The sequence below is a fragment of the Bactrocera oleae genome, chromosome 4, assembly GCF_042242935.1.
Source record: "Bactrocera oleae isolate idBacOlea1 chromosome 4, idBacOlea1, whole genome shotgun sequence".
NCBI classification, from domain to species: domain Eukaryota; kingdom Metazoa; phylum Arthropoda; class Insecta; order Diptera; family Tephritidae; genus Bactrocera; species Bactrocera oleae.
The window spans coordinates 31,372,997-31,396,877 of NC_091538.1; the positions used below are offsets into that span (position 1 = coordinate 31,372,997).

At 37.6% G+C, this 23,881-nt stretch overlaps 1 protein-coding gene and 1 long non-coding RNA gene across 9 annotated transcripts in view; one reads left to right on the forward strand and one right to left on the reverse strand.

The window, feature by feature from the left end:
* LOC118680150 (uncharacterized) overlaps positions 1 to 13,644 on the forward strand; it is a 122,417-nt gene extending 108,773 nt beyond the window's left edge. For all 4 annotated transcript variants that reach the window (XR_011396274.1, XR_004975659.2, XR_011396276.1 and 1 more), the window contains one exon: positions 12,856 to 13,644. This is a non-coding gene — a long non-coding RNA (uncharacterized lncRNA). The remainder of the gene's footprint in view (positions 1 to 12,855) is intronic.
* Positions 1 to 20,561, reverse strand: part of LOC118680134 (synaptic vesicle 2-related protein) — a 337,472-nt gene extending 316,911 nt beyond the window's left edge. For 4 of the 5 annotated variants that reach the window (XM_070109222.1, XM_070109221.1, XM_070109219.1 and 1 more), the window contains exon 1: positions 20,211 to 20,303. The gene's annotated coding sequence lies outside the window, so the exon portion shown is untranslated. Of the gene's footprint in view, positions 1 to 20,210 lie in introns of all 5 variants that reach the window. The other variant, XM_070109220.1, reaches the window with a different exon arrangement.
* Between the last annotated feature and the right edge of the window lie 3,320 nt (positions 20,562 to 23,881).

Sequence of the window (23,881 nt, forward strand, 5' to 3'; positions counted from 1 at the left end):
ATGATGATAAAGCACAAGGCACATCCGCAGAAGCCACACGCTCAAAGCAGGGTGCAAAGCAAAAAAGAACCAAAGACAATTCACTGTCAAGGTTCATAACTGAAAGTGATAGTTTTATTAGATACTGCACACAGTTTTCGGCTTCGCCTATTAACGACAATAAAGAATCAGTTCTAAATTTAAAAATTCAAAGCATAGATAATATTATATATGGGTACGAGTTCTGGCAGCGTACGATTCAATATTAGATACTGACGACGCTGGACTCCTAAAAAACATTAAAGCATGAAAACTGCCACGATCAGTACGAAACTAAGAAAGCAATGATATTAGAACAAATACATTTATTAAGGGCATGTAGAGCCACTACTCCTCCTCCAAGAACAGTTACAAATCCAAAAGAAAACCTAGATTCAGGTATATTTTTAACAATACCAGTTTGTGATACTGAAGTTTTTCATGGAGGTTATGATCAATGGCCGTCCTTCTGGGACCTTCACTGCCGTGTACATCAACCATCCTAAACTTTCACGAGCACAAAAGCTGTACCATCTCAGGTACAAAACAAAAGGGGAAGCAGGCAGTATTGTCAAGCGTTTCGCTTTGAATGACGAAAATTTTAATCTGGGTTGGGATGCACTGGTCGAAAGATACGAAAACGAAAGAGTATTGATAGAAAACAAAATAACCATTTTAATGGTACTACACTACCTTTGCTTTGAGAGCAATCACTAGTGTCAAGAAAAAAATCGCCAAAATGGCATCAAATGAATTCCTCATTGTTTAATATGAAATAGCTGAGCGAGTAGACAAAAGAGAGTTAAGCCAAAAAGGTCATCAAAAGGACTTAAATAAAATCTTTTTTAAACCCCAAGTCAGTAATAACACACAATATAATAGACACATTAATATAATATAAGCCAAACATTCGTGTCAAACCAAACAAATCATTGGCAATCAGTATGTGAAATCTGTAGAGGACATATTATAAGATCTTGCGAAAAATTAAAAAAACGCCGTTTCAGATAGAAACAATCTTGTTCGACAACATAAACTTTGCATCAACTGTCTGCTTAATTATCACGGGACAAAAGACTGTGAAAGCAAATTCAGTTGTGTGTACTGTCAACGACGACATCACTCATTGCTTCACATAACCAATTTTACAAATATGAAGCAAAATCATATACATAAAACCACGGGCCTAGTCGCGACAACCAAATCAGGTAATCTTGAAATCCCGAATCCCGAAAATAAAGAGGAACACCCATGTTGCTCAAAATGCAGCAACAATTCAAGCTCTTCATTCAGAGAATGAAAGCAAAGTTCTTTTACCCACAGCGTTCATTTCTATAGAACATAATGGAGATTCATTCAAATTAAGAGCATTAATAGATCAAGGCTCTCAAAGATCCTTTATATCATCAAAAGCTCAGAATCGGCTAAAATTGCCAGTCAAAAATTCCAGTTTTAAAATTTCAGGAATGGGCGGAAGAATTATACAAAATTCAAATATAGTTTGCCCAATCACCGTAGTCTCTCCAAACACGGATATACGAATAGATGCACAGGCCATTGTTCTACCGCAGCTCACTAAATTGCTTTCAAGCTATGAAGTAAATAAAAAACAGTGGGTAAAATGCTCATATCTCAAATTAACAGATCACACGTCGACATATTATTGGGCAGCGACTTAATACCTCAAATAATTCTTGAAGGTATTAAGTCGAATCAACCCCAGAAGCCGGGTTTCTGAGTTGAACACTAGCATACTAAACGCAACGGCATTTGGAAATACCAGTCATCATAATCGATTGCCGTCGCTCAAATTGCCAAAATTTTAAGGCAAATATGCGGAATATAAACACTTTTTCCGCACCTTTTGCAACATGGTGCACGATGACCCAACAATGCTAAAGGTGGACAAATTTAATTATCTTTTGAACTGTCTTTCAGGACCAGCCCTTAGCGTAATCGAACCCGTTCAGGTAACCGAAGAAAATTACCCGAAGGCTATACAATGGCTCAAAGAACGATACGACAATAACGTATTGATTTTTCAAGATCACATTATATCGCTTTTCAATACTCCAGTTATGAAAAGATCTGACGCAGCAAGTCTACGTAATATCATTGACAATGTTGCAACGCTACCAGGTTCGTTACTCTCGTTGGGCTCAGAAGGCGATATAATGAATTCAATGCTAATTCATATCGTCTTAACTAAAATTGGTTCTGATTCAAAATCGGCATACAATCAAAAGCAAGAGTTTGACTCCTTGCCATCATGGGACGATTGCTACAAGTGGTTAAATCGGCACTGTCAGTATTTAGAAACATGTTCAAACGGGGAAAACACAAAGGTAACACAGCGAGATTGTAAGCTTGTAAGCAATGTCAAATTGCATACATTGCAATAATGCAGAACCAAGCCTAAACAATTGTCCTTCATTTCTACAGTTATCAGCTAAAATGCGTTTTGATTGGAAGAAGCAAACAAGTGCTTGCAGCAATTGCCTACGCAAAGGACATACAGTATCTAAATGCCCATCGAAATCTCGTTGCCGTATATTTCATCAATCGCACCACTCTCATCTACATTTCGCCACCGTTGGAGCTACAAATTATCCATTTGTACAAAAGTAAGAACGAAGAGAAAGACCAAACACCTGTGCGGTTTACTTCGTCGAAACCATCACATCATTCACCAACCAATCCATCAGTTTCACTCATCGCATGCACACGCAAAAGAGCGATAATACCAACAGCCTTAATTTACATACAGGACAAAGTTGGAGTGATGCAGCCAGCTCGTGCATTATTGCATTCATGTTCTGAATTAAATTTCATCACCGAGGAAACTGCGAAGCGGTTGCAGCTTAAAAGGTTTTTCTCACATCTGGAAATCTCAGGTAATTCAGATATTCGTTCTAATTCAAAGTATGCAGTAAATACGAAAATCAAATCTCGAGTCCGAGATTTTACTTGTATATCACAATTTGCTATAACTAAACAGATCACGACACAAATACCAAGTAGTTTTATCAACACTTCTAAATGGAATATTCCTGCAAACCTTCAGCTTGCGGATCCTTACTTCTACAAACCGCAACGAACTGATTTATTGTTTAATGCAGAAATATTTTTTGAAAGCCTTCCACACCACGCCTTCAAAACAGCAAATTAGGGTGGATTCTAGGTGGTAATTTTGAAACGCTTTCGAATTCCCGGCCATCCATTTGTAATATCACACTAAATTCTTCAACGATTTTGGGAAATTGAAAATTTCACTGAAAAGACATCAACATTGTCCGAAGAGGTACGATTATGCGAACAACATTTCATTCATAACGTTCAAGTGAAAAGTGATGGACGTGTACAAGTTCGGTTACCATTTAAGGTTTCGCCTACAATATTAGGCAACTCTTTCCACAATGCCAGGAAGAGATTTCTCGCTCTTGAGCGACGTCGATCTAACAGCAAATTATTAAAAAATATGTATGCAGATTTTATAAAAGAATACATTGAACTTGGGCACATGGTTGCTATAAAAAACTTTAATTTAAATAGTTCACACTATATAATTCCACATCATTGTATACTCCGTCCACAAAGTACTACGACCAAGCTTCGGGTTGTATTGGACGCCTCTGCGCGCACTACTTCTGATCGCTGATTAAATGAAATACTTATGGTCGCTTGTATCCTTACGTATTAACCGCCGATATATCAAATATGTATCGGCAATTTTTAATTGACGAACAAGATCAACGTATCAACTAATTTTATGGAGAAACGAGACAAGTTACAAAAATTAAAAATTGAAATTATAGAAGTTCTTCGTTCTCATGGTCTTTCTCTTACTAAATGTCACTCGAATTCTACACCATTATCTGACGCATCTTATTAGGAAGTCATAATTAAAACAACTGAAGAAAACATTACCAAAGCTCTAGCTACGTCGTGGCAACCTTTAGCTGACACCCTTTGTTATCGCTATGAGCTACCAAATATGCAGTCAGTCACTTAGCGATCTGTCTTATCTATTATCTCCAAAATATTTGATATCGTCATACGTGGCAAAATATTAATGCAAGAAATTTGGATTCGCCGATTAGATTGGGATGAAACACTACCACCCGATCTACATAACATTTGGTTGCAGATTAAAGCCGATTTAAACTTCATTAATAAAATCGAAGTTTCCCGCTATGTACAAACAACATCCAATTCTGACTGTGAATTTCATGGTTTCGCTGATGTATCAACGCGCGCGTATGGGTGTTGCATTTATGTACGTTCTAAGATAAATCACACCTACAAAACAACATTACTTATTGCGAAATCTAAAGTAGCGCCTAATAAAGCACAATCGCTTCCTCGTTTGGAGCTATGTGCAGCACTGTTACTGAGTAGTACTTGACAAAAAACTAAGGAGAAGTTATTGACATTCAGCACCAACATTTATTTTTTGACTGACTCAGAAATAGTGCTGAAGTGGCTCAACACTCATGCGGCTACCTTAAATTGCTTTGCTGCCAATCGAGTCTCTGAAATTCAAAAAATTTCATCTGGCATTAACTGGAAACATGTACCAAGTACGCATAATCCTGCAGACATTGTTTTACGTGGGTGCAGCGCTCAAAATCTTGTAGGGACAATTTGGTTCTCTGGCCCAGAGTTTCTAATGAAAAATTCGTCAGAATGGCTTGTAAGCAAGAAGGAAGCTAACATTAAAATGCACGACATAGAACAGCGAAAAGGAATCAACCTCAAGTGGAGAAAAATCAGCAACGAGGGAAATGTTATCAACGTCATTATCAACCGCTGTTCATCGTACCACCGATTACTTCGCACAGTTACATACAATGTTCGTGTTTTCAACAAAGTTGCTGTCAACAAGCAACTCACGTCAGCAATACATAGAATATCTTCACCGAAAGCATTTACATGCTGGCCCAAAGGTTTTGATAAGTCTGTTGCGTCAGCGAGTATGGGTTATAAATGCCCGCGAAGTCGTAAGAAAAATTGTTCGAAATTGCGTGCTTTGTTTTCATTACAAACCTAAACTAATGAATCAAATCATGGGGGATCTCCCTGCTAATCGCTTGCAAATGCAACGCCCATTTCTAGTTAGCGGTGTCGACTTTTGTGGCCTTTTCAATACGACCCATCGTCTTCGTGGAAGAGCACCATACAAAACATACATAGCGATATTCGTATGCTTTGCATCTAAAGCCATACATGCAGAATTAGTATCCGATTTGCCTACTAATAATTTTATACTTTGCCTAAAACGTTTTGCAGGAAGACGCGGAATACCTCAACGCATTTATTGCGACAACAAATTGAAGGATCTTCATCAACAGTTCTTTAATAAAGCGAATACTGATGACATCACTAATTATAGCACCAACACTGGTCTCGAGTTTCGTTTTATTCCTCCTCGGGCTCCGTATTTTGGAGGTTTATGGGAGGAGGCAGTTAAATCGATGAAATCCATTTTGATAAAAAACATGTCAAATGCACACCTGACATGTGAAGAACTGCAGACCGTTGTGGTTGAAGTTGAAGCTATCTTAAACGTCACTACTGTCGATGCCAGACAAAACCGTCAATATCAACACTGTATCTTCGTTAACGCAATTGCAACGGGTGACGTATTTGAAGCAGCGTTTCTGCGACCTATGGGCACACGACTATATTTTTATCCTACAACGATGCTCCAAGTGGTTGAGGCCGCAGGCCAACATCGAAATTGGTCAAATGGTCATCATCCATGAAACCAACTTGCCTCCAAAACAGTGGTCACTTGGCAGAATTATCGATATCGCTCCTGGTTCAGATGGCAAAGTGAGGGTTGCTTACATCAAAACTACAAAAGGGATTAGACGGAGAGCAGTCCATAAAGTTGCACCATTACCTATTTGGTCAGAAGTATGACACTGTGCAAAATCGGATGACCATCACCATGAATTAGGCTATTCACCTCTGTGAGAGCACCGCTTATGCATATGCACACAAATTCTTACATTCATATACATATGTTACCATTTTCTATGATTTGTGCATAAGTGCATTTTTTATGTTCTTACTTTTTGCTTTTGCAATTTGTAAATCGGTACATATATATATCACACAAAAATACATATTTTCATACCTACGCCCGCATAAGTATATATGCATATTCTTACATTTGTCGTAGGTAATGAGAAAATAAGCACAAGACGGGGAAAAAAACCCGTGCTAGCATAAGATTAGGCACATTATTATTAGAGCATGTGAGAACATAAAAAATGCAATTATGCACAAATCATAGAAAATCGTAACATATGTATATGAATGTAAGAATTTGTGTGCATATGCATAAGCGGTGCTCTCACAGAGGTGTATAGCCTAATTCATGGTCACGGTCATCCGATTTTGCACAGTGTCATACTTCTGACCAAACAGCATGGTTAGAAAAACCACCATATACCTGGAAGACTTATGTATCTAACCGGATATCTCAAATATTAGACTTAGTTGGCCCCGCACAATGGCAACATGTTGCAAGTGCAGATAATCCAGCGGATCTTGGAAAAAGAGGCTGCAAACCACTTCATCTCACCAGCACTACACTCTGGTGGAACGGTCCTACGTGGTTAAAAGAATCACAAGAAGTTTGGCCAAAGTCTCCCGCTCGCAATATAATAGCTCCTGAAATTCGGAGAATTGAAAATTTTCATATCACTCCTGATGAAGATGATATAGTACATCGATTTTCATCATTCTCAAAAGCACTAAGAGTAGTCGCTTACATGTTTAAATTTATCCAAAGACTCAAACAAAAGGTTAAAGGAATAACAAATGATCCTTCCGTACAACTAACGCATTCCGACCTGCAACATGCCAAGGTCAGCCTCATTACATATACACAAACTCGCTATTTCATTCGGGAGAAATCAAAGTTAGTCCAAAGACGACCCATTGACAAGGAAAGCTCACTTCTCGTTTTAAATCCTAAACTCTTTTGGACACTAAAGGATTAATCCGGGCACATGGACGACTAGTGAATTCTAGCCTTAGTTATAACGAACGACATCCCACTATTATTCCCGAGAAATCTCGTTTTACTTATTTATTTTTGATATATCTTCACCAACTTACATTACATGATGACCATCGCTTGATGCAGCAAATGGTCCGAATAGAATTTTATATACCGCGCCTAAAGCCACAAATTAAAAGAACGATTTTTATGTGTGAACAATGCACATTGTACAAGCACAAAATACGTACGCAGATCATGGCAGCTTTGCCACCTGAACGCTGCAATTTTGCTCTTCCCTTTACCATTACTGGGGTCGATTTTGCTGGAGCTTTCCAGATAAAGGCCTCTATGTTAAGATCTTCTTCATTCAGAGAAGGGTATGTGGCTTTCTTTGTAGGCTTTTCCCGCAGCATTTGCACGTTCTCGGACGACGAGAGTTTGCATCAAAAATTATGAGCGACAATGGGAAAAATTTTATCGTAGCTCAAAGAGCCACAAAGAAAGAGTTTGTAAAATTTACTAAAGAAGTCTCCCCAGAAATTGTTAAAAAAATATGCACCACAAGGAATCAATTGGCAGTTTATACCCCCTTTTCTCCCCACATGGGCGGACTCTGGAAATCAGCTGTAAAAAGCTTTAGGTCCCATTTAAAGAAAACGGCTGGTAATCATAAATTCAATTATGAGGAATTTACCACACTACTCGCTCGTATAGAAGCCGAACTAAATTCAAGACCCATCTCACTACTCTCGCAGGATCCCTCCGATTTCACAGCTCTTACGCCTGGACATTTTCTCAGAGGAGCTCCACTTCTCGCCATACCTGAGGCAGAAGGAGACTCACTCAATTTAATAGACCGATGGGAAAATATTAAGATACTTCATCATGAATACAGCCATAGATGGATGGAAGATTACCTTAAAGATCTCCATAAGAGACATCGGTGGAAAACGATTCAGAAGGAACCAAATACGGGCGAATGCGCCATCATACATGATGAATGCCTTCCTCCAACCGAATGGCGGCTAGGCCGCATTGAAAAGGTCCACCGGGGACGAGATGGTCAAATAAAAATAGTAGATGTACGAACACAAACTGGTATACTAACTCGACCATTAGTAAAATTGTGTTTTCTTCCGACAATTAATTCGTTTAACTCGAAATACTACCGTTTAATAATCCGTACATGCAAACGTAACACTAACAAACACGATTAAAAATTAACCACAACATATATACATATACACATAGCCAATAAAGTCTGTGTTCACCCGACACTATTTTTTAAGTGAAGTAAAAACACAATGTAAATAGGTAGTTCAGTTCAAATTTTCTACATGTATTTCCTCTTTATATTTTTAAGTTCAAAATACAAAAACAAAAATGAAAATAGGAATTGTGATAACGGGATTTTAGTGTAAGGAAATTTAAAATTAGTTACAAAAGTATTAAAAATGATAAAGAAAAATGAAATTCAATATTTTGTTGGATAGTCGCGTTGTTTTTAAACCTCGCTCAATCGATTTGGCATTGATCTTACCAACTTATCTGTTTCCTCAGCTTTAATCTGGGACCATTTTTCTTTCATAACATTTCGCAAAGCCTCTTTACTTTTTATTGTATGCTGACGAATTATTTTTTCCAACAGATCCCATAGATGCTCAATAGGATTGAGGTCAGGTGATTTAGGGGGCGTTTTAAGTTGTCTGGTAGCATTGTACAACAGCCAAAGTCTAATTATTTACGCAGTATGCTTCGGGTTATTATCTTGTTGGAACCAAAACGTCGAAGATAATCCAAGATTCTCTGCACTTTGTTTTAAATTGTTTTTTTTTTAAATGTTCAAATAACCCCTTTTATCAATTGTGGATTCAATAAAATCAAGCTGACCCACACCACCAACCTCCATGCAACCCCACACCATAATTCCGCCACCTTCGTGTTTAACTGTACCAACAAGATTTTGCTTTCATCCGAAAGTATTACTTGTCTCCAAAATTTCGGTGACTTATTTATTTAATTATGAACAAATTCAATGCGCTTTCGCCTGTTTACAAGTGAAATAGTATATGGTTTCTTTCGAGCGACTTTGCCATGATATCCAGCTTTTCGTAAAATTTTTCTAGCAGTTTCGGCACAAATTGTTAATGGTTATATTTACGTTTTCTACTTTTTTTTTCACCATATTTATTATTTTCCGTTCTTCCCGGGCTGATAATATTTTCGGATGGCCAGATCGCGGTTTTGACGTTCAAATTCCGGTTTTTTTTAAAATTGATTACGACGCGCTGGACAGAAGAATACGGTCTTCCAATAGTTTGCCCAATTTTTCTGAAACTTTCGCCATCTTTTCACAACTTAATGATATATTTTCTTTCCGACAGACTAATATCTTTTCCTTTGGTTTCCATTTTTTTAAATATTATTAAAACGCGTCACGAGCTCTTTAAACGACTAATTACATTAAAGCACAATATAACCTACGCAAAAAGAACGAGCAAACTCATGAGATGTAACGGTATTCCAATTCAAGCTAACTGAACGCAGACTTAATGGTGCCTAAATTTACTTGTTCTTACACTAAAATCCCGTTATCACAAAAATGAAAATGGGAATATACATTTTTGTTTCTGCATTTTGAACTTAAGAATATAAAGAAGAAATACATGCAGAAAATTCTAACTGAATTACCTATTTACATTGTGTTTTTATTTCACTTAAAAAATATGTCAAGTGAACGCAGACTTTATTGGCTATGTGTATAAGTTATATTTTTATTATCTGTTTTATTTTTATTGTTCCTTTATTCGGTAGCGACGGTGTTGTCGACTACCACGAACTATTTAAATAATAGTTATTTATTTATAATCACTACTTTTACTATAAGTAGTTTGAATACTTATGTGCGTTGTGATTGGTAGCGACGGTGTTGTCGACTACCCACTAACTATTTAAATAATGTTTCCGATTATGCGATAGCGACGGTGTTGTCGACTACCACGGAATTATGTTATTTTTAAATAAGCACAAGTTGAGTTCCGTTCTTAAACTGTTTTATTAAAATAACATTTCTCTTATTTATAACCTACTATTACTATCGCCGCTACTGCCATTGACGCTGCTTTTCTAAGTTTCTGCTGACGCCTAAGCTTGTGTAAGGCATTGCGTTACATCCGCCGGTCACACGGTCGGTGGCTACTGCAAGGTGTTGAATTGCGGCTGTCGGTCATTCAGAAATCCAAACTGCATAGGTTGCAATTTTGGCAGTTCTAGAGACTGACTTAGTTAACTATTGTTAACTACTCCCTCTTCCAAAATATGGGCGTCCTCGGCCATACCCAACCTTTCCAGTACTCGCCGCACAGCCTCCGAAGTTTTATTTCGTCGCCGACGCATCAGTAAAACGATTAATCCGATTGTGGTTACGGAGATAATGGCACAGATTACGGCGGTAACGACTGGTGTAGCAATTGTTCGTATGCGTAGTTCGGAGATGCGTTGCAAGTTCTTTTTACTCAACTTGTGAAGGAATGGTAAGCTTGGCAGGGCATGATGGTAGGTTACGTTGAGTCGCGCTGAAGTCGCCAGTTGGGGAAGTCTCTTCGGATAGTCATTGAAGTTGACATGTTTTGTACCATTGATAAAGGCGGTGCGTTTAAACGTAATAAGGTAAGGGCCGTTCACAAAAATTTCAGGGCCATCATCTACGCTAACCTCGACCAGCGCATCATTTACCACCACTATACCGTCGTCTATGACAGAGATGGTGGCTAAATCAGTGGACCTGGTAGCACAGTGGGCTACGATGTCAGAGTGGGGACCTTGCGCGCAGGTTCCATTTACGGCATCTCTACAGAACGTTATCATTGGCGTGTCAACGCAAGAAGTAACAGCGGTGATGCTACCTTCACAGTCAGCTATGATGTTATCTAACAAGTGCAATATACGGCCAGCATGCGATATGGGAAAAAATAGTAATATTTTTACATAGTAATTTAGTTCTAGGGAAGCTGATTACAAAAATTATTATTTCTTTATTCGCTAAAACCTTAACTCTAGCTATCCTAAGCAATTGGGTTATTGTAACTCTCTTAAAACCCTCCTTCATAACCGCCTCTGTAATAACTGTATCAAAATAACTGTATCGGAAGTTTTCATTTGAGGCTGTCCTTGTGAACCACCCTCCCCTTAATAAGAACGGTTGTTCCTAAATCAGCGTCAACCTTCTCTTCAATATGCAATGGGATGACCTTGTCGCCCAACCTCTTGTTGGATTTTTCTCCCACTTCGAAGACCATATTCTGGCGATAAGCGTTGCTCCGATCTATTTGCCTCGTAGCAATATTCGGGAAAATATGTGAACTGGCATGGAGGATTCCAATCGCCTTCTCCGCTAACAAATTAAGAGTATCTGTTTCATAGCCGGCTACATTTTCAGCTTCTATTTCTGCCGCTGCATAATAAGCAGCTTGATCGTGTTGATTTTTGTATTGGGATACATCATTTTTTTCTTGTGTCAAATAATTTACGCTCTGGCGTCTGTAATCAGACATTCTTTGAGATGCTGCCTCCCGCCAGGACACATATATTTCCTGTGAGCCATCGAACTCTGGGACCGACTTAACTGCATCCAGCCCTTCATGACATTCGACACCGTCTATAATTTTTATTGGCTCGTAGGCCTTGATTTCGGGGGCTGTCACAGTTGTGAATTGGTTTGTAAGCTGCTCTATCCTGGCTTCGAATTCTTTTCTTTGAACCTGCAGTGCGGCACTAACGGCCGCATAGATAATACCTTGCAACTGCTGTTCATTCATATCTTGCCCGCGTTTGATTCGTTAGTTTAAGTCGACAGTTACACAGTCATACAGTTACAGTCAATACAAATACTACTAAAGAGTCGATATATGGCGGATATGAAAAGGGGTTTCACTTACATAATTATATTGAGATTTTCTTTCTTCTACGTTGATTGTGATCTTCTTTCTTCCTCCTTGGTTCCGATCTTCCTTCTTGCACGTTGCTTGTAATCTTTCTTCCACGTTGGAATGGCAATTTGCGGATTAAATTCAGTACTTTTCTCGTAACGACGAATTTTATGTACCGCGACAATGACGATGGGGTTTTGTTATTATTATTATTTTTTTTTGACAGCACTTTTCACGAGCCCCACGTTGGGCGCCAGTTATATTTCTATTATCTTTAAACTTTTATTGTTCCTTTATTCGGTAGCGACGGTGTTGTCGACTACCACGAACTATTTAAATAATAGTTATTTATTTATAATCACTACTTTTACTATAAGTAGTTTGAATACTTATGTGCGTTGTGATTGGTAGCGACGGTGTTGTCGACTACCCACTAACTATTTAAATAATGTTTCCGATTATGCGATAGCGACGGTGTTGTCGACTACCACGGAATTATGTTATTTTTAAATAAGTACAAGTTGAGTTCCGTTCTTAAACTGTTTTATTAAAATAACATTTCTCTTATTTATAACCTACTATTACTATCGCCGCTACTGCCATTGACGCTGCTTTTCTAAGTTTCTGCTGACGCCTAAGCTTGTGTAAGGCATTGCGTTACATCCGCCGGTCACACGGTCGGTGGCTACTGCAAGGTGTTGAATTGCGGCTGTCGGTCATTCAGAAATCCAAACTGCATAGGTTGCAATTTTGGCAGTTCAAGAGACTGACTTAGTTAACTATTGTTAACTTATATATACATATATGTATCTATTTTTCAAACCAAACCAATAAATATCATAATTCAAAAATAAAAGCCAAATAATATTTTAATATATACTCCTATTCCAATAGAAATGGACGTAGAAGATACCCACAGCTCTCCCAAGACTGTTAGGTCCGTAATTGCTGCGCCTAGAGCATCTGGACCACCCATCGCAGCACCAAGGATGCAAAGAGCCAACAGTTTGATTAGCATCTGCTTCCACGATGCAGTCTTTGCCATCGACCTCACGTCCTGAAGATGGGTGCACCATCTTCAAGAGCATGAAGCCCGCTCAACGCCAACAGATCGCCAGAGCCCACGGACACAAAGCTCCACCTTTGACTGTATAATCGAAGGATGGTGTCAATATTGCCAACGCATTACACTTTATTCCATCGATTCCCTCGACGAACAAATCCGTCCACATCGCAGACCAGTCACCGGCACAGACAACAAGGGAATCCCGTCCAGCGTCAAAGAGTATCTGATCCCGCGACATTTTGCAACTAAGCACACAACCCACCATACAACATCATACAACACAATGCAACATCATACACCAACTACAACACAACCATATACAACTAACCAACCACACTATACACCGACACTTCAATCATAATCTTTTTCACCACCCAAATAAACAAAAAGGATTGTGCAGACCAGAATGGTCTCTTTTTGTTTCTCGACACCCGTTCGTAAAGCGAAAACGTAGCAGCGCAGTTTGTACGGAAGTGCCCTAAAGTGAATATCCAAATCAAGTGTATTTAACATTAAAAAATTTAAAAATATTATATTGTAATATATAAAAGATAAATTGTATTTTAATTATATTTGCTAACCGAATTCTGAAAGAATAAAAAATAAAAGCAAACTGAGTAACCAAACATATACATATCTTCATTTTGAGTGGCTGCTATTTTATATGGCATTTATATGTTACATTGGTCCGATCTGAACAATATGTTAAAAACAAGACAATTTTTTTGTTCTGCCAAAAATAAAGTTTATTTAAAAAAAAGTGAATATACCAGAAAAATATATAAAAACAGAAATCCTTATTTGCTTATATAAATATGAAATGAAATGCTCCAAAATTTTATAAAACGCAAAAAATCAATTTCGTAGCAAGAATCATTCATTTGCAGAAAAGTCTACAGCTATTATATTAATCAGTTACTACTTGTTTGGGTCTCCTTTGCCTGTACAATTGTCTCCAACCGATTGTTCATGGAAAATACGAAATTTTTTGTGGTTTCAACCGTTATTTGAATCCAATCATACACCATTTTTTAGTTCCTATTTACTCCTGTATGCAGGATTTTAATTCATCCCACAAATTTTCTATCGGTTTAAGTTCCGGTGATTTAAGAGGCGAATGGAGCTGTTTCGGTACATTATAAAGTAAACACGCCTTAACAATATGGGATGTTGATAATACCAGGAAATACCCAACTTGCTTGCAAAACCTTACTAATTGCTTGTCTGAAAGTTCAAATGAACATAGTGGTTTATATTTGTTGTTACAGAGTCCAGTTTCCCAACTTCATTCGCCGGCATGCAGCCTTATAATTGTCCTGAGCCACGGCCGTGTAGGGCAGTAAATTGCCAGAATCAACTAGACAGCGAATTCGTAGTTGCCAGAATGTTCTAGTGGCGAAGTTTTGTTAAGGGCTAAGGGCTGCCGAATTCTGCAGCACGCACATTTTTATTGCAGTATAACACAGGGGAAACACTCATAAACGAAACTCTTAATAGGGATGTGACTCCAAAATGAAGAAGATTTTTGGGCCAACCGCAAAAATAAAACGGTATAGTGGGAGAAGGTGTTCTGTGAAATCAAAGATGTTTATAGCTGGTTCCGTTTCAGTCGGGATGACATAACCCGGAAATATCTAAATATGATGGCAAAATATCTCAAAAACAACTCATCCGGTGAAGCAGCTAACAGCTGGGGATATTATGAAGATTTCGACGATGTGCATGGTACGCATCGTGACGTCGTGGTTCCTCCCAATTTATTGGAATCCAGTTTAAATGAGTCATTAGAGATGGTATTGGATGGCGAGAGTGGTAACCGAAATTCTACTCTGCCTCCTAAGTCCAAGCGACCAAGATGTGAAGTTTTGAAAATGCTGCGAAATGAACACCATTAATATGAAAAATGTTTGAATAAATTTTCGGAAATTGAAAAAGAGTGAAGGCAAGTGGAAAAAGTTGGCAGAGATGATAAGGCTTCGCAAAGTTTTAATGGCAGTGAGTCAAAATTAATAATAAAAATTTGCTAACATAACATTATTTACCTCTGATATAAACTTTTATTCAATGCAAGTGATCTCAGAAGTACAAATATTTAAAAGGAATTTCTTATTATTAATATAGTAACATACATTTTATGTAATGTAAACCTTAAATACTTTTAAAATAATATATTCACGAATAAATTTGTAATAAAGTTTTCATTTTTATACTCTTGCACCATGTTGCCACAGTTATTTGTATCATCCTAAAATAATCGAGTTATATATTAGGTCAAGTAAAAAGTTCGTTCGGCGTTATTGTCCATAGTACTAAAGTTACGTGTCGCTTCATGTCATACTATACGGCGCTGAAAACGTGTTTATTCGCGCTAAAAGTTTGTCCTTGCCAGTTTTTCGATTGATTTACTCAGTTCGTTGTGAGCGCTCGTCAAAGATGGACACCAACAAAGAGAAAATTCGCTATATTTTACAATTTTTCTTCGATCAAAGCGAAAAAGCAGCCAAAGCGGCTGAAAACTTTAATTTAGTTTATGGGCCCGATACTGTAAACGAACGTGTAGCACAAAAGTGATTTGCTAGGTTCCGTTCCGGTAATTTCTATGTCAAAGATGCACCACGCGTTGGGAGGCCTGTCGTCGAAAATTGCGATAAAATCATGGAAATAGTGGAAACAGACCGTCTCGTGAGCACTTATTTAATTGCTAACTAAAGATAAGCCAGAAAACCGTTTGGAACCATTTGTATAACCTTGGATTCAAAACGGAGCTCGATGTTTGGGTGTCACACGAACGAACGCAAAAAACATGATGGACCGAATTTCCATCTGCAAATCGTTGCAGAATCGCAACAAAATCGACCCGTTTCTGAAGCGGATGGTGACTGGCGATGAAAAATGGGTCACTTATGACAACATCGAGCGCAAGCGGTCGTGGTCGAAGCTCGGGGAAGCGGCCCAGATGGTGGCCAAGACCTGATTGACGGCCAGGAAGGTTTTGCTGTGTGTTTGGTGGGATGGGCATGGAATCATCTACTGCGAGCTGCTCCCTTATGGCCAAACGCTCAATTCGGCCCTCTACTGAAAACAACTGGACCGCTTGAAGGCAGCACTCATCCAGAAGAGGCCATCTTTGATCAACAGAGGCCGAATTGTGTTCCATTAGGACAACGCCAGGTTACACACGTATTTGGTGACACGCCAGAAGCTCTTGGAGCTCGGATGGGAGGTTCTAAAGCACCCACCTTATAGTCCGGACCTGGCACCAAGTGATTACCATCTTTTCCTGTCCATGGCGAACGTGCTTAATGGTGAGAAGTTGGCCTCAAGAGAGGCCGGTGAAAATTGGCTCTCCGAGTTTTTTGCCAATAGGGACGCAGCCTTCTACGAGAGGGGTATAATGAAGTTGGCATCTCGTTGGCAACAAGTTTATGAACAAAACGGCACATATTTGACTTAAATTGGACAAATGCACACAAAGTTGTCATCTTTTGAAAAATCAATAAAAAAAAAACCGAACGAACTTTTTACTTTACCTAATATTATATAAATGTTCAGGATTAAGAGACAAGTTAAAATCCAAGTGTTTGTCTGTCCGTCCGTCCGTCTGTGCAAGTTGTAACTTGAATAAAATTGAAATTTCTTGAAGAAACTTGGTACACGTGTTTCTGGGCACCGTAAGAAGGTTGATATTGCAGATAGGCGTAATCGGACCACTGCCACTCCCACAAAACGCCATGAATCGAAAACCAATAAATTGCCATAACTAAGCTCCACAATAAGATACAAGACTGTTATTTGGTACAACGAATACTCTTTAACGTTAGCTGTTACTGAGTGCGGTCGTGTATAAATTTGCTCCGTAATTTTGCGTGTTGTTCTGGTCGAATCCAGTTGTCAGAAAAGTATGTACGCACTAGAAACAGGTTAAAGAGATAGAAACCGGCATACAGCAACAAAACAAAATAAGTTCTACTTTTGGCGCGAGATATAAAAAAAACAGCTGACCACATATAAAATTTATAAGCCTAAAAGTATGCAGCAACTTTGTCTTGCTGCAATTGCTGGGGAAGAATAGAGCAGCCAACTATAATATTAATAATAACAATTAAAGTATTAAAATGAGTGCACAACGGCTAAACCCGCAAGACCGAAGGCTCTCTAATGCCTATTTTACTATTGTTGCGCCAACATCAAGTCTAGCCCAATCAAAAAGTATAACTATAAGAAAATGCAATTGAGTGCAGCTAGTGATAAATTCAAGGAACCCTAAGTAGCAACAGATTTGCTTTACTAAATGAAGACAATAATGCACAAGTGAAGGGTACTCCCACGGTTGGAAATACCAAAACTCCACCAAATTACTTGCGCGAACGTAGCTCAAGTATGTTGGTAAATAGCATTATCAGAATTGTTGGCGCAAACATCATTCATGGAATGCCTTTGAGAAAAGGTAATATTGATGAGACACAAATTCAAACATATACGGCAAAAGGATTTATGCAAGTTGTAAGTTGTTTATCATTTATTAATTATTACTCATATCAACTAAAAAGCTCTAAAGGTCTCACTGTTATAATTAAGGGGATAGAATCCACAGTCAAGGCGGATGAAATAAAAGTGACTTTTGAAGAAGCTGGTTTTAATATTAAATCTGCTTTAAATATATTTAGTAGAAAAAAAGTACCCCAGCCAATGTTTAAGGTGAAACTATATCCCAATTCAAATGAAACTCAGCCCATCTATAGTTTGAAATATTTGCTACATCGCAGGGAACTGTAGAAGAGCCACAGAAGAGAAATGGTCCAGTTCAATATACCAACTGCCATGAATTCGGCCATATAAAATCCTATTGCACACTACGCAGTGTTGATATTGCAAGCAATTTCAGAGAGTGAAAGTTAAAATATGCACAGTAATTGGCAATTGCTTTTACAAATTTAAGAAATAAAGAGCAAAGACGTTACCTGTATATCAGGAAAAATAAAAACATAAAGATTTTGAGAATAATTGCAATATGTAAAAAATTTTTTGCGGTAATCAAAGAAATGTCAAACGACATGTTTTCAGAATGCAAAAACGTACATTTGAGAAAAATATTAACTTAATAATATTGAAAACTCTATAGAAATTACGTGGAATGGTAAAGCCAATTTGGCCTTCAGCGAAAACGAGACACCCGGGTATTCAAATTGATGAAGGCCTTCTTATAACTATTTACATACTAGGCAATCAAAATAGCTTTAGAAAATTGAGAAACGTGGGATACAATTTCAGTGATAGTTCAAGTAAGTTTTTGTTTGGAAGCTGTACAATTGAAAATTATACAATATATATGTCAATTGTGAATTTTAGTCAGTTGTCGATAGTAATCTTCATATGTCATAAGGCAGTTCGATCTAGAAAGGTGATGCACACCCTCTTAAAACTTGGCTTGCGGTTCTTTAAAGCGACAATGGATTTCTTTCGAATTAGCAAAAGTTTACCTACATTTTAAGATCCACAAGAGAGTGCGTCGAATAGGCATTCGATAATCTTAAAAAAATCCGCATTTAAATTACGTGGATGTTTAAAATATTAATCTACTCAAGTGCATAATGTAAATGTAAAATTACTTGTTTAGCCAGACTATATATTGTTCAACAATTCCATAAAAGCAGAAAGCGCGTTAGAAGCGTGAATAATTAACCAATTTACTATCGGCTTAACTTTGTAAATATAGAACTCTAAGTTTATGTACTGAATTTATACTTAAACAAGTAAGTTTGGGCTAAGTTTCGGAACATTTTATACTCTTGCAACTTGCAACGATCAAAGCAGGGGAAATACCTTCAGGTGTGGCAAATCTTTATAACAAAAAGTATTCCGAAAATATCAGAATTCATTATTCGACGAAATCTTGAACGGATTATAATAAAATTTAGTATTTTAATAAGTTATGTTATAGGCCATCGATTCACTTAGTTTTATAACTATATTTTACTGCCCGTCAGCGAAAACTATATTAAAATTATCTTGAAATAGGATATATATGATCTAAACTCAAACAAAAAGACTAAATTAATATATTGAGATGATGTGAAAATATGTACACCAGAGGATGGAAATTCATTATATTAGGGATACGAGCTTTATATTATAATAATATAATTTTATAAAATTGAAGACAACTTGTCCACTTTATTTTATTAAATCTTCACACATTTTAACCAGCCTAAACGGTTTATAGAGAACCGGTGCAGAGAAAGGTCTAAGCTTGTTGCACTAACCTTTGACATTGTTAAAGTATACTCGAGAACATATTTTCAATCAATTGTATAAATAAATAACTCACACAATGACCGACATTTTCGGTAGAAGGTTTGGAAAAGTAACAACAAAAAAAAAAAAAAAAAAAAAAAAAAAAACTTATTTTATGTACATAAGTATGCAGTATATGGAAACTGGTTATTTCGTATACTAAATTCACATTTTTTCGGCGTTAGGCTGTTTCATGCTGGTACCTCACATACCATCAACAATATGTAAGGAATAAAGTCGACCGCATGTTTGAAACAGATGCACCGTTATGAAAAAAATACGCCCACTCAATTTTGGTAAGATATGAACTATGTGCAATATGTGCGGTATAAAGTCATCCGGAAGTTCGAAAATCTCTCTACTAAGTATACCATATGGAATCAGGAAAAGATTCCATCCGAATTCCAATCTAATAAATTGAACAATACTTTTGGCTCCACATCTTCGGTATATGGGGAGTTGAACAGTTATGGCCCGATTTTGAAAATTATTAGATTTGAAATAGCATATAAAGAAGGCAATCTTTTTATAAAATTTTAATTATTAGTGCTTAATTTGAATACTGGAAAGTCAAAATATCGGATGGCATATGAATTTGTGTTAATATGGTTGTATTTTAATTTTTGAGGCTTCCTTAGTTGGGGGACCTAAACTATACATTTACCAAATTCATAAAAAACTCGCACTTTAAATTGTTGAATTTTTGTATATTGTATGTACATATGTATATTTTCTCAATCAAAACAACCTCTTCTATCCGTAGATACCCATTTTAACACCGAATTCTGGGGACGCTCTTTTAAAATTTACCCATGAGTCTTTTATATATAACATATATTTTTCAACATTATTACGCATATTAGCATACGTATGTATGTTGTGCACTTACTCTTAATTGTATGTGTCTGAGATTATTAATTTAAAACAAATCAATCACAATTGGCTTACTCCAAAAACGTACTTACTTATATGTACTATGTACTACGTAACTTAGAAAGACGTCCCCTAAAAAAACTTTCCATTCCCAAAGTCTTGAGTTCGATCACTAAGCCGTCCCCAAATAAAAGCGGCAGCTATAAATTAATGTCAAACATTCCTCATACCCATAGATATTATATTGCCTATGGTGTAAACAAATTTTACATATTGCTGTGCCAAATGGACAGTAGAGGTTCAAAAAAAAATTTGATATATGAACATTATATTGTAACGAATTTCTCGATAAATCGTCTAACTGTAACTCACTCTTGAGTTCGATCACTAAATTGTTAAATTAAAGTTCCAATTTAATGGCTATACACTTATCTTTACTTTTATTTCCAACAACTTAACACTTATTGCTCGATATTCCAGTTTACAACTTATTGCTTATAGCTTAATTGCTTTTACACGGCAATACTCTAATTAGAACCCTGTCTGCTGCACAATCCGGCAGCCCTTATATAGTAAATTTTTAACAAAAGTTCGCTACTGGAACATTCTGGCAACTACGAATTCGCTGTCTAGTTGATTCTGGCAGTTTATCGTCGATTCTGATTTGCCTGGTATTCGTGTTCGCCACACTGCCCTCTACCTAAGTCTGATCGTCCCGATTAGACATATTTGCGGTACCAAACCCTGCAAGCCGTTCCTGATAAACCACCTTCATTTTATTCCTTGGTCTTCCAATAGTCTGTATGCGCTACACTACATCATTGAATCGTTTAATAACCTGGTATGGTCCTTCCCAATTACACTGTAATTTGGGAGATAACCCTTTCTTTCGTTGTGGGTTATATAACAATACCCAATCGCCTTCAATAAAACTCTCAGGGTTCATTACATTGTCGTATTTTGCTTTCATCTTATCGCTCATAATTTTGGTGCGCTGTCTCACCACTTCATGTATATCCCTCATCTCGTCTTCTATAATGCTATTGAATTCCTTAGTATTCCTTCTTCCGTTGGCGTTAATTCCAAATTTTAAATCAATCAGTAGTCGAAGATCATTACCAAAAATTACCCTTGCTGGAGTCTGCCCCGTTGTTTCATGTACAGCAGATCGATAAGCCATCAGGAACAAGGATATATGGGTATCCCAATCTTTCTGAGACTTGTCCACAACTTTCCTCAAATGTTCTTCCTAAGTTCGATTGAATCGTTCTAACATGCGATCGGACTGCGGATGTAGTGCAGTTGTACGGGTTTTTCGGATACCCAGCTTCTGACATATCTCCTGTATTAGAGCTGATTCAAAATTTCTTCCTTGGTCAGAATGTAATTCTATTGGAACACCATATCTCGATACCCAATTGTTGATGAATACATCCGCTACTGTTCCTGACTCTTGGTTAGGAATTGCGTATACCTCTGGCCATTTGCTGAAATAGTCCATGACTACCAAAACATATCTGTTTCCTAATTTACTGATAGGAAATGGACCAGCTACATCCATGGCTACTCGCTCAAACGGCTCACCTGAATTGTACTGCTTCATCTGACCATGATTGCTGGATCGCGGCCCTTTAGCAGCAATGCCTTCGAAACAATTGGCGATCCACTCCGTAACTGATTGACGACAACCAACCCAATAAAATCTTTGTTTTAATTTCTCAAAGGTTATAGTGATACCCGTGTGTCCTCCACTTGGACCGTAGTGCAGCTCGTTGAGAACTTCAGGAATTCTTACTTTTGAAACAATCATCAGAGCTCGTGAACTTTGCCCATCTTCGCTTTCCCATACTCGATGCAAGCCAGACACTAACTTCAAACTATTCCATTATGCCCAATAAGCCTTTGCGACTGGGTTTTCTGCAGCTATTTCTTCTCTCGTTGGATGTTTATTCATCTCCAAATCTGGATCCTCTTGCTGACATTTCCGTAGCTTTTCCGGATCCCAGCCTGATGTTATAGTCATTAATCGGACATCTATAATGTCTTCTTTAGCCTCAGCTTTGCGTTTACGTCCAACTGGATTATTGGGCTGGTTACAGTTGTGTGCAATATTGCTACTTTTTCCGCAGTTGAAGCATTTAAGCACACTATCACTTTTCTTATGCGCTTCCGTAGATTTTTCCAGTGCTTTCTGCATGTTGTCAATTTTTTTAAGTAATTGGTTCTCCCAAGTGTGTTCCTCTTTTTCTACTTTGTGAGCTTTAAATGTTTGATTGCAAAGCAAAGATGCAGTTTCCTGTATCAGAGCATACGAAACGGTTTCTGCAAACGTCAATTTTGGACATGCTAATGCAGCGAAGCGTGTAGTGTCATCTCGTATTCCATTGACGAAAGTATGAATTTTCGTGTCTCTGTAGAAAATTCCTGCAGAGACTCATTGGCTTTCTGGCGGCGATTTCGCAACTCGATTTGAAAGATCTGCTTCCTTTTCTCACTACCACACCGTCTTTCAAATGCACCCATCAACGTTTCATAACTACTCGCCTCGCAGATTGGAATGGTCTGTAATATCTCCGCTGCAGATCCTTTTAATGCAACGGACAATGTAGCCACTTTATCTTCAGCGTTCCAATTATTTGAAGATGCCGTCTTTTTGAATTAAAGCTTAAAAACGTAGAACGGAACAGTACCATCAAAGGATGGAGGTTTTACCGAGGCAGAAGCTGTTGACACAATTGGCCGATTTAATTGTAGCTCGCGGCGACGATCGTTCAATTCATCCATTTCAGTTTTCATTTTATCCCGCTCTTTCGAAATCTGTGAGGACGCTTCTGCTTTGTGAGGTCACCTATGCTCATATAGTGCATCTTGCGCTGCGAACTGCTCTTCCAACCGCGTTTCTAACGAGGAAAATTGGGATTGTTGTGTCAACATTTGTGATGACACCTCTGCTATTTGTTGGGTTATACGTGCATCCTGCTCTTTAAATTGTGTCGATATTTGCTGAGACATACGTGTATTGTGCTCTTTCCCCATCTGCGATATTGCAGCAAAAATCGTGTTTCAACTTACGAATAAGCTGATGGTTTTGACAGCGTTCAAAGGGATCATTTGTTCATACAAGCGTTCAAATTAAGAAAGCAAGTAAAGCCGGCCAGGTCAAGGGCCTTATGATGCTTGCATTTGATATATGTATGTTCATACATACGGTAATGTATAAAAGTTAGCTAACGATAGGTTTTCAGTAGACAACGTATATAACAGAGAAGCAAATACCTAAGTATATATGTGAAAATTGACCTATTTCATGATGAATTCCATAAAATCTTTCGAAATATATAATAAAGTAGGTTTGTATTATTATTTCTTACTAGGGGTGAGTTTTTCTTTCCACCATATTTTGAAAATTGATATTACTTTGTAAATTATTCATAATTTGAACTTGAAATATTTTTCGCACTCTGATTTTATGATGGTAGCGAACTCTTTGAATCGATCTATTAACTATATATTTTCTCATGCTCATGTTTCTTTGTTTTTATATCAAGGAGTCAATGTGTGGAAAGATAGACGACTGTTTGCACGACGTCAAAGCGTCACAACATTGTGTTGTTGATAGAAAATCCGAGCTGTGCCGAAAAAAATAGTTTGAAAGCCAAAAACTACAGAATACAAAATAAAAGAGTT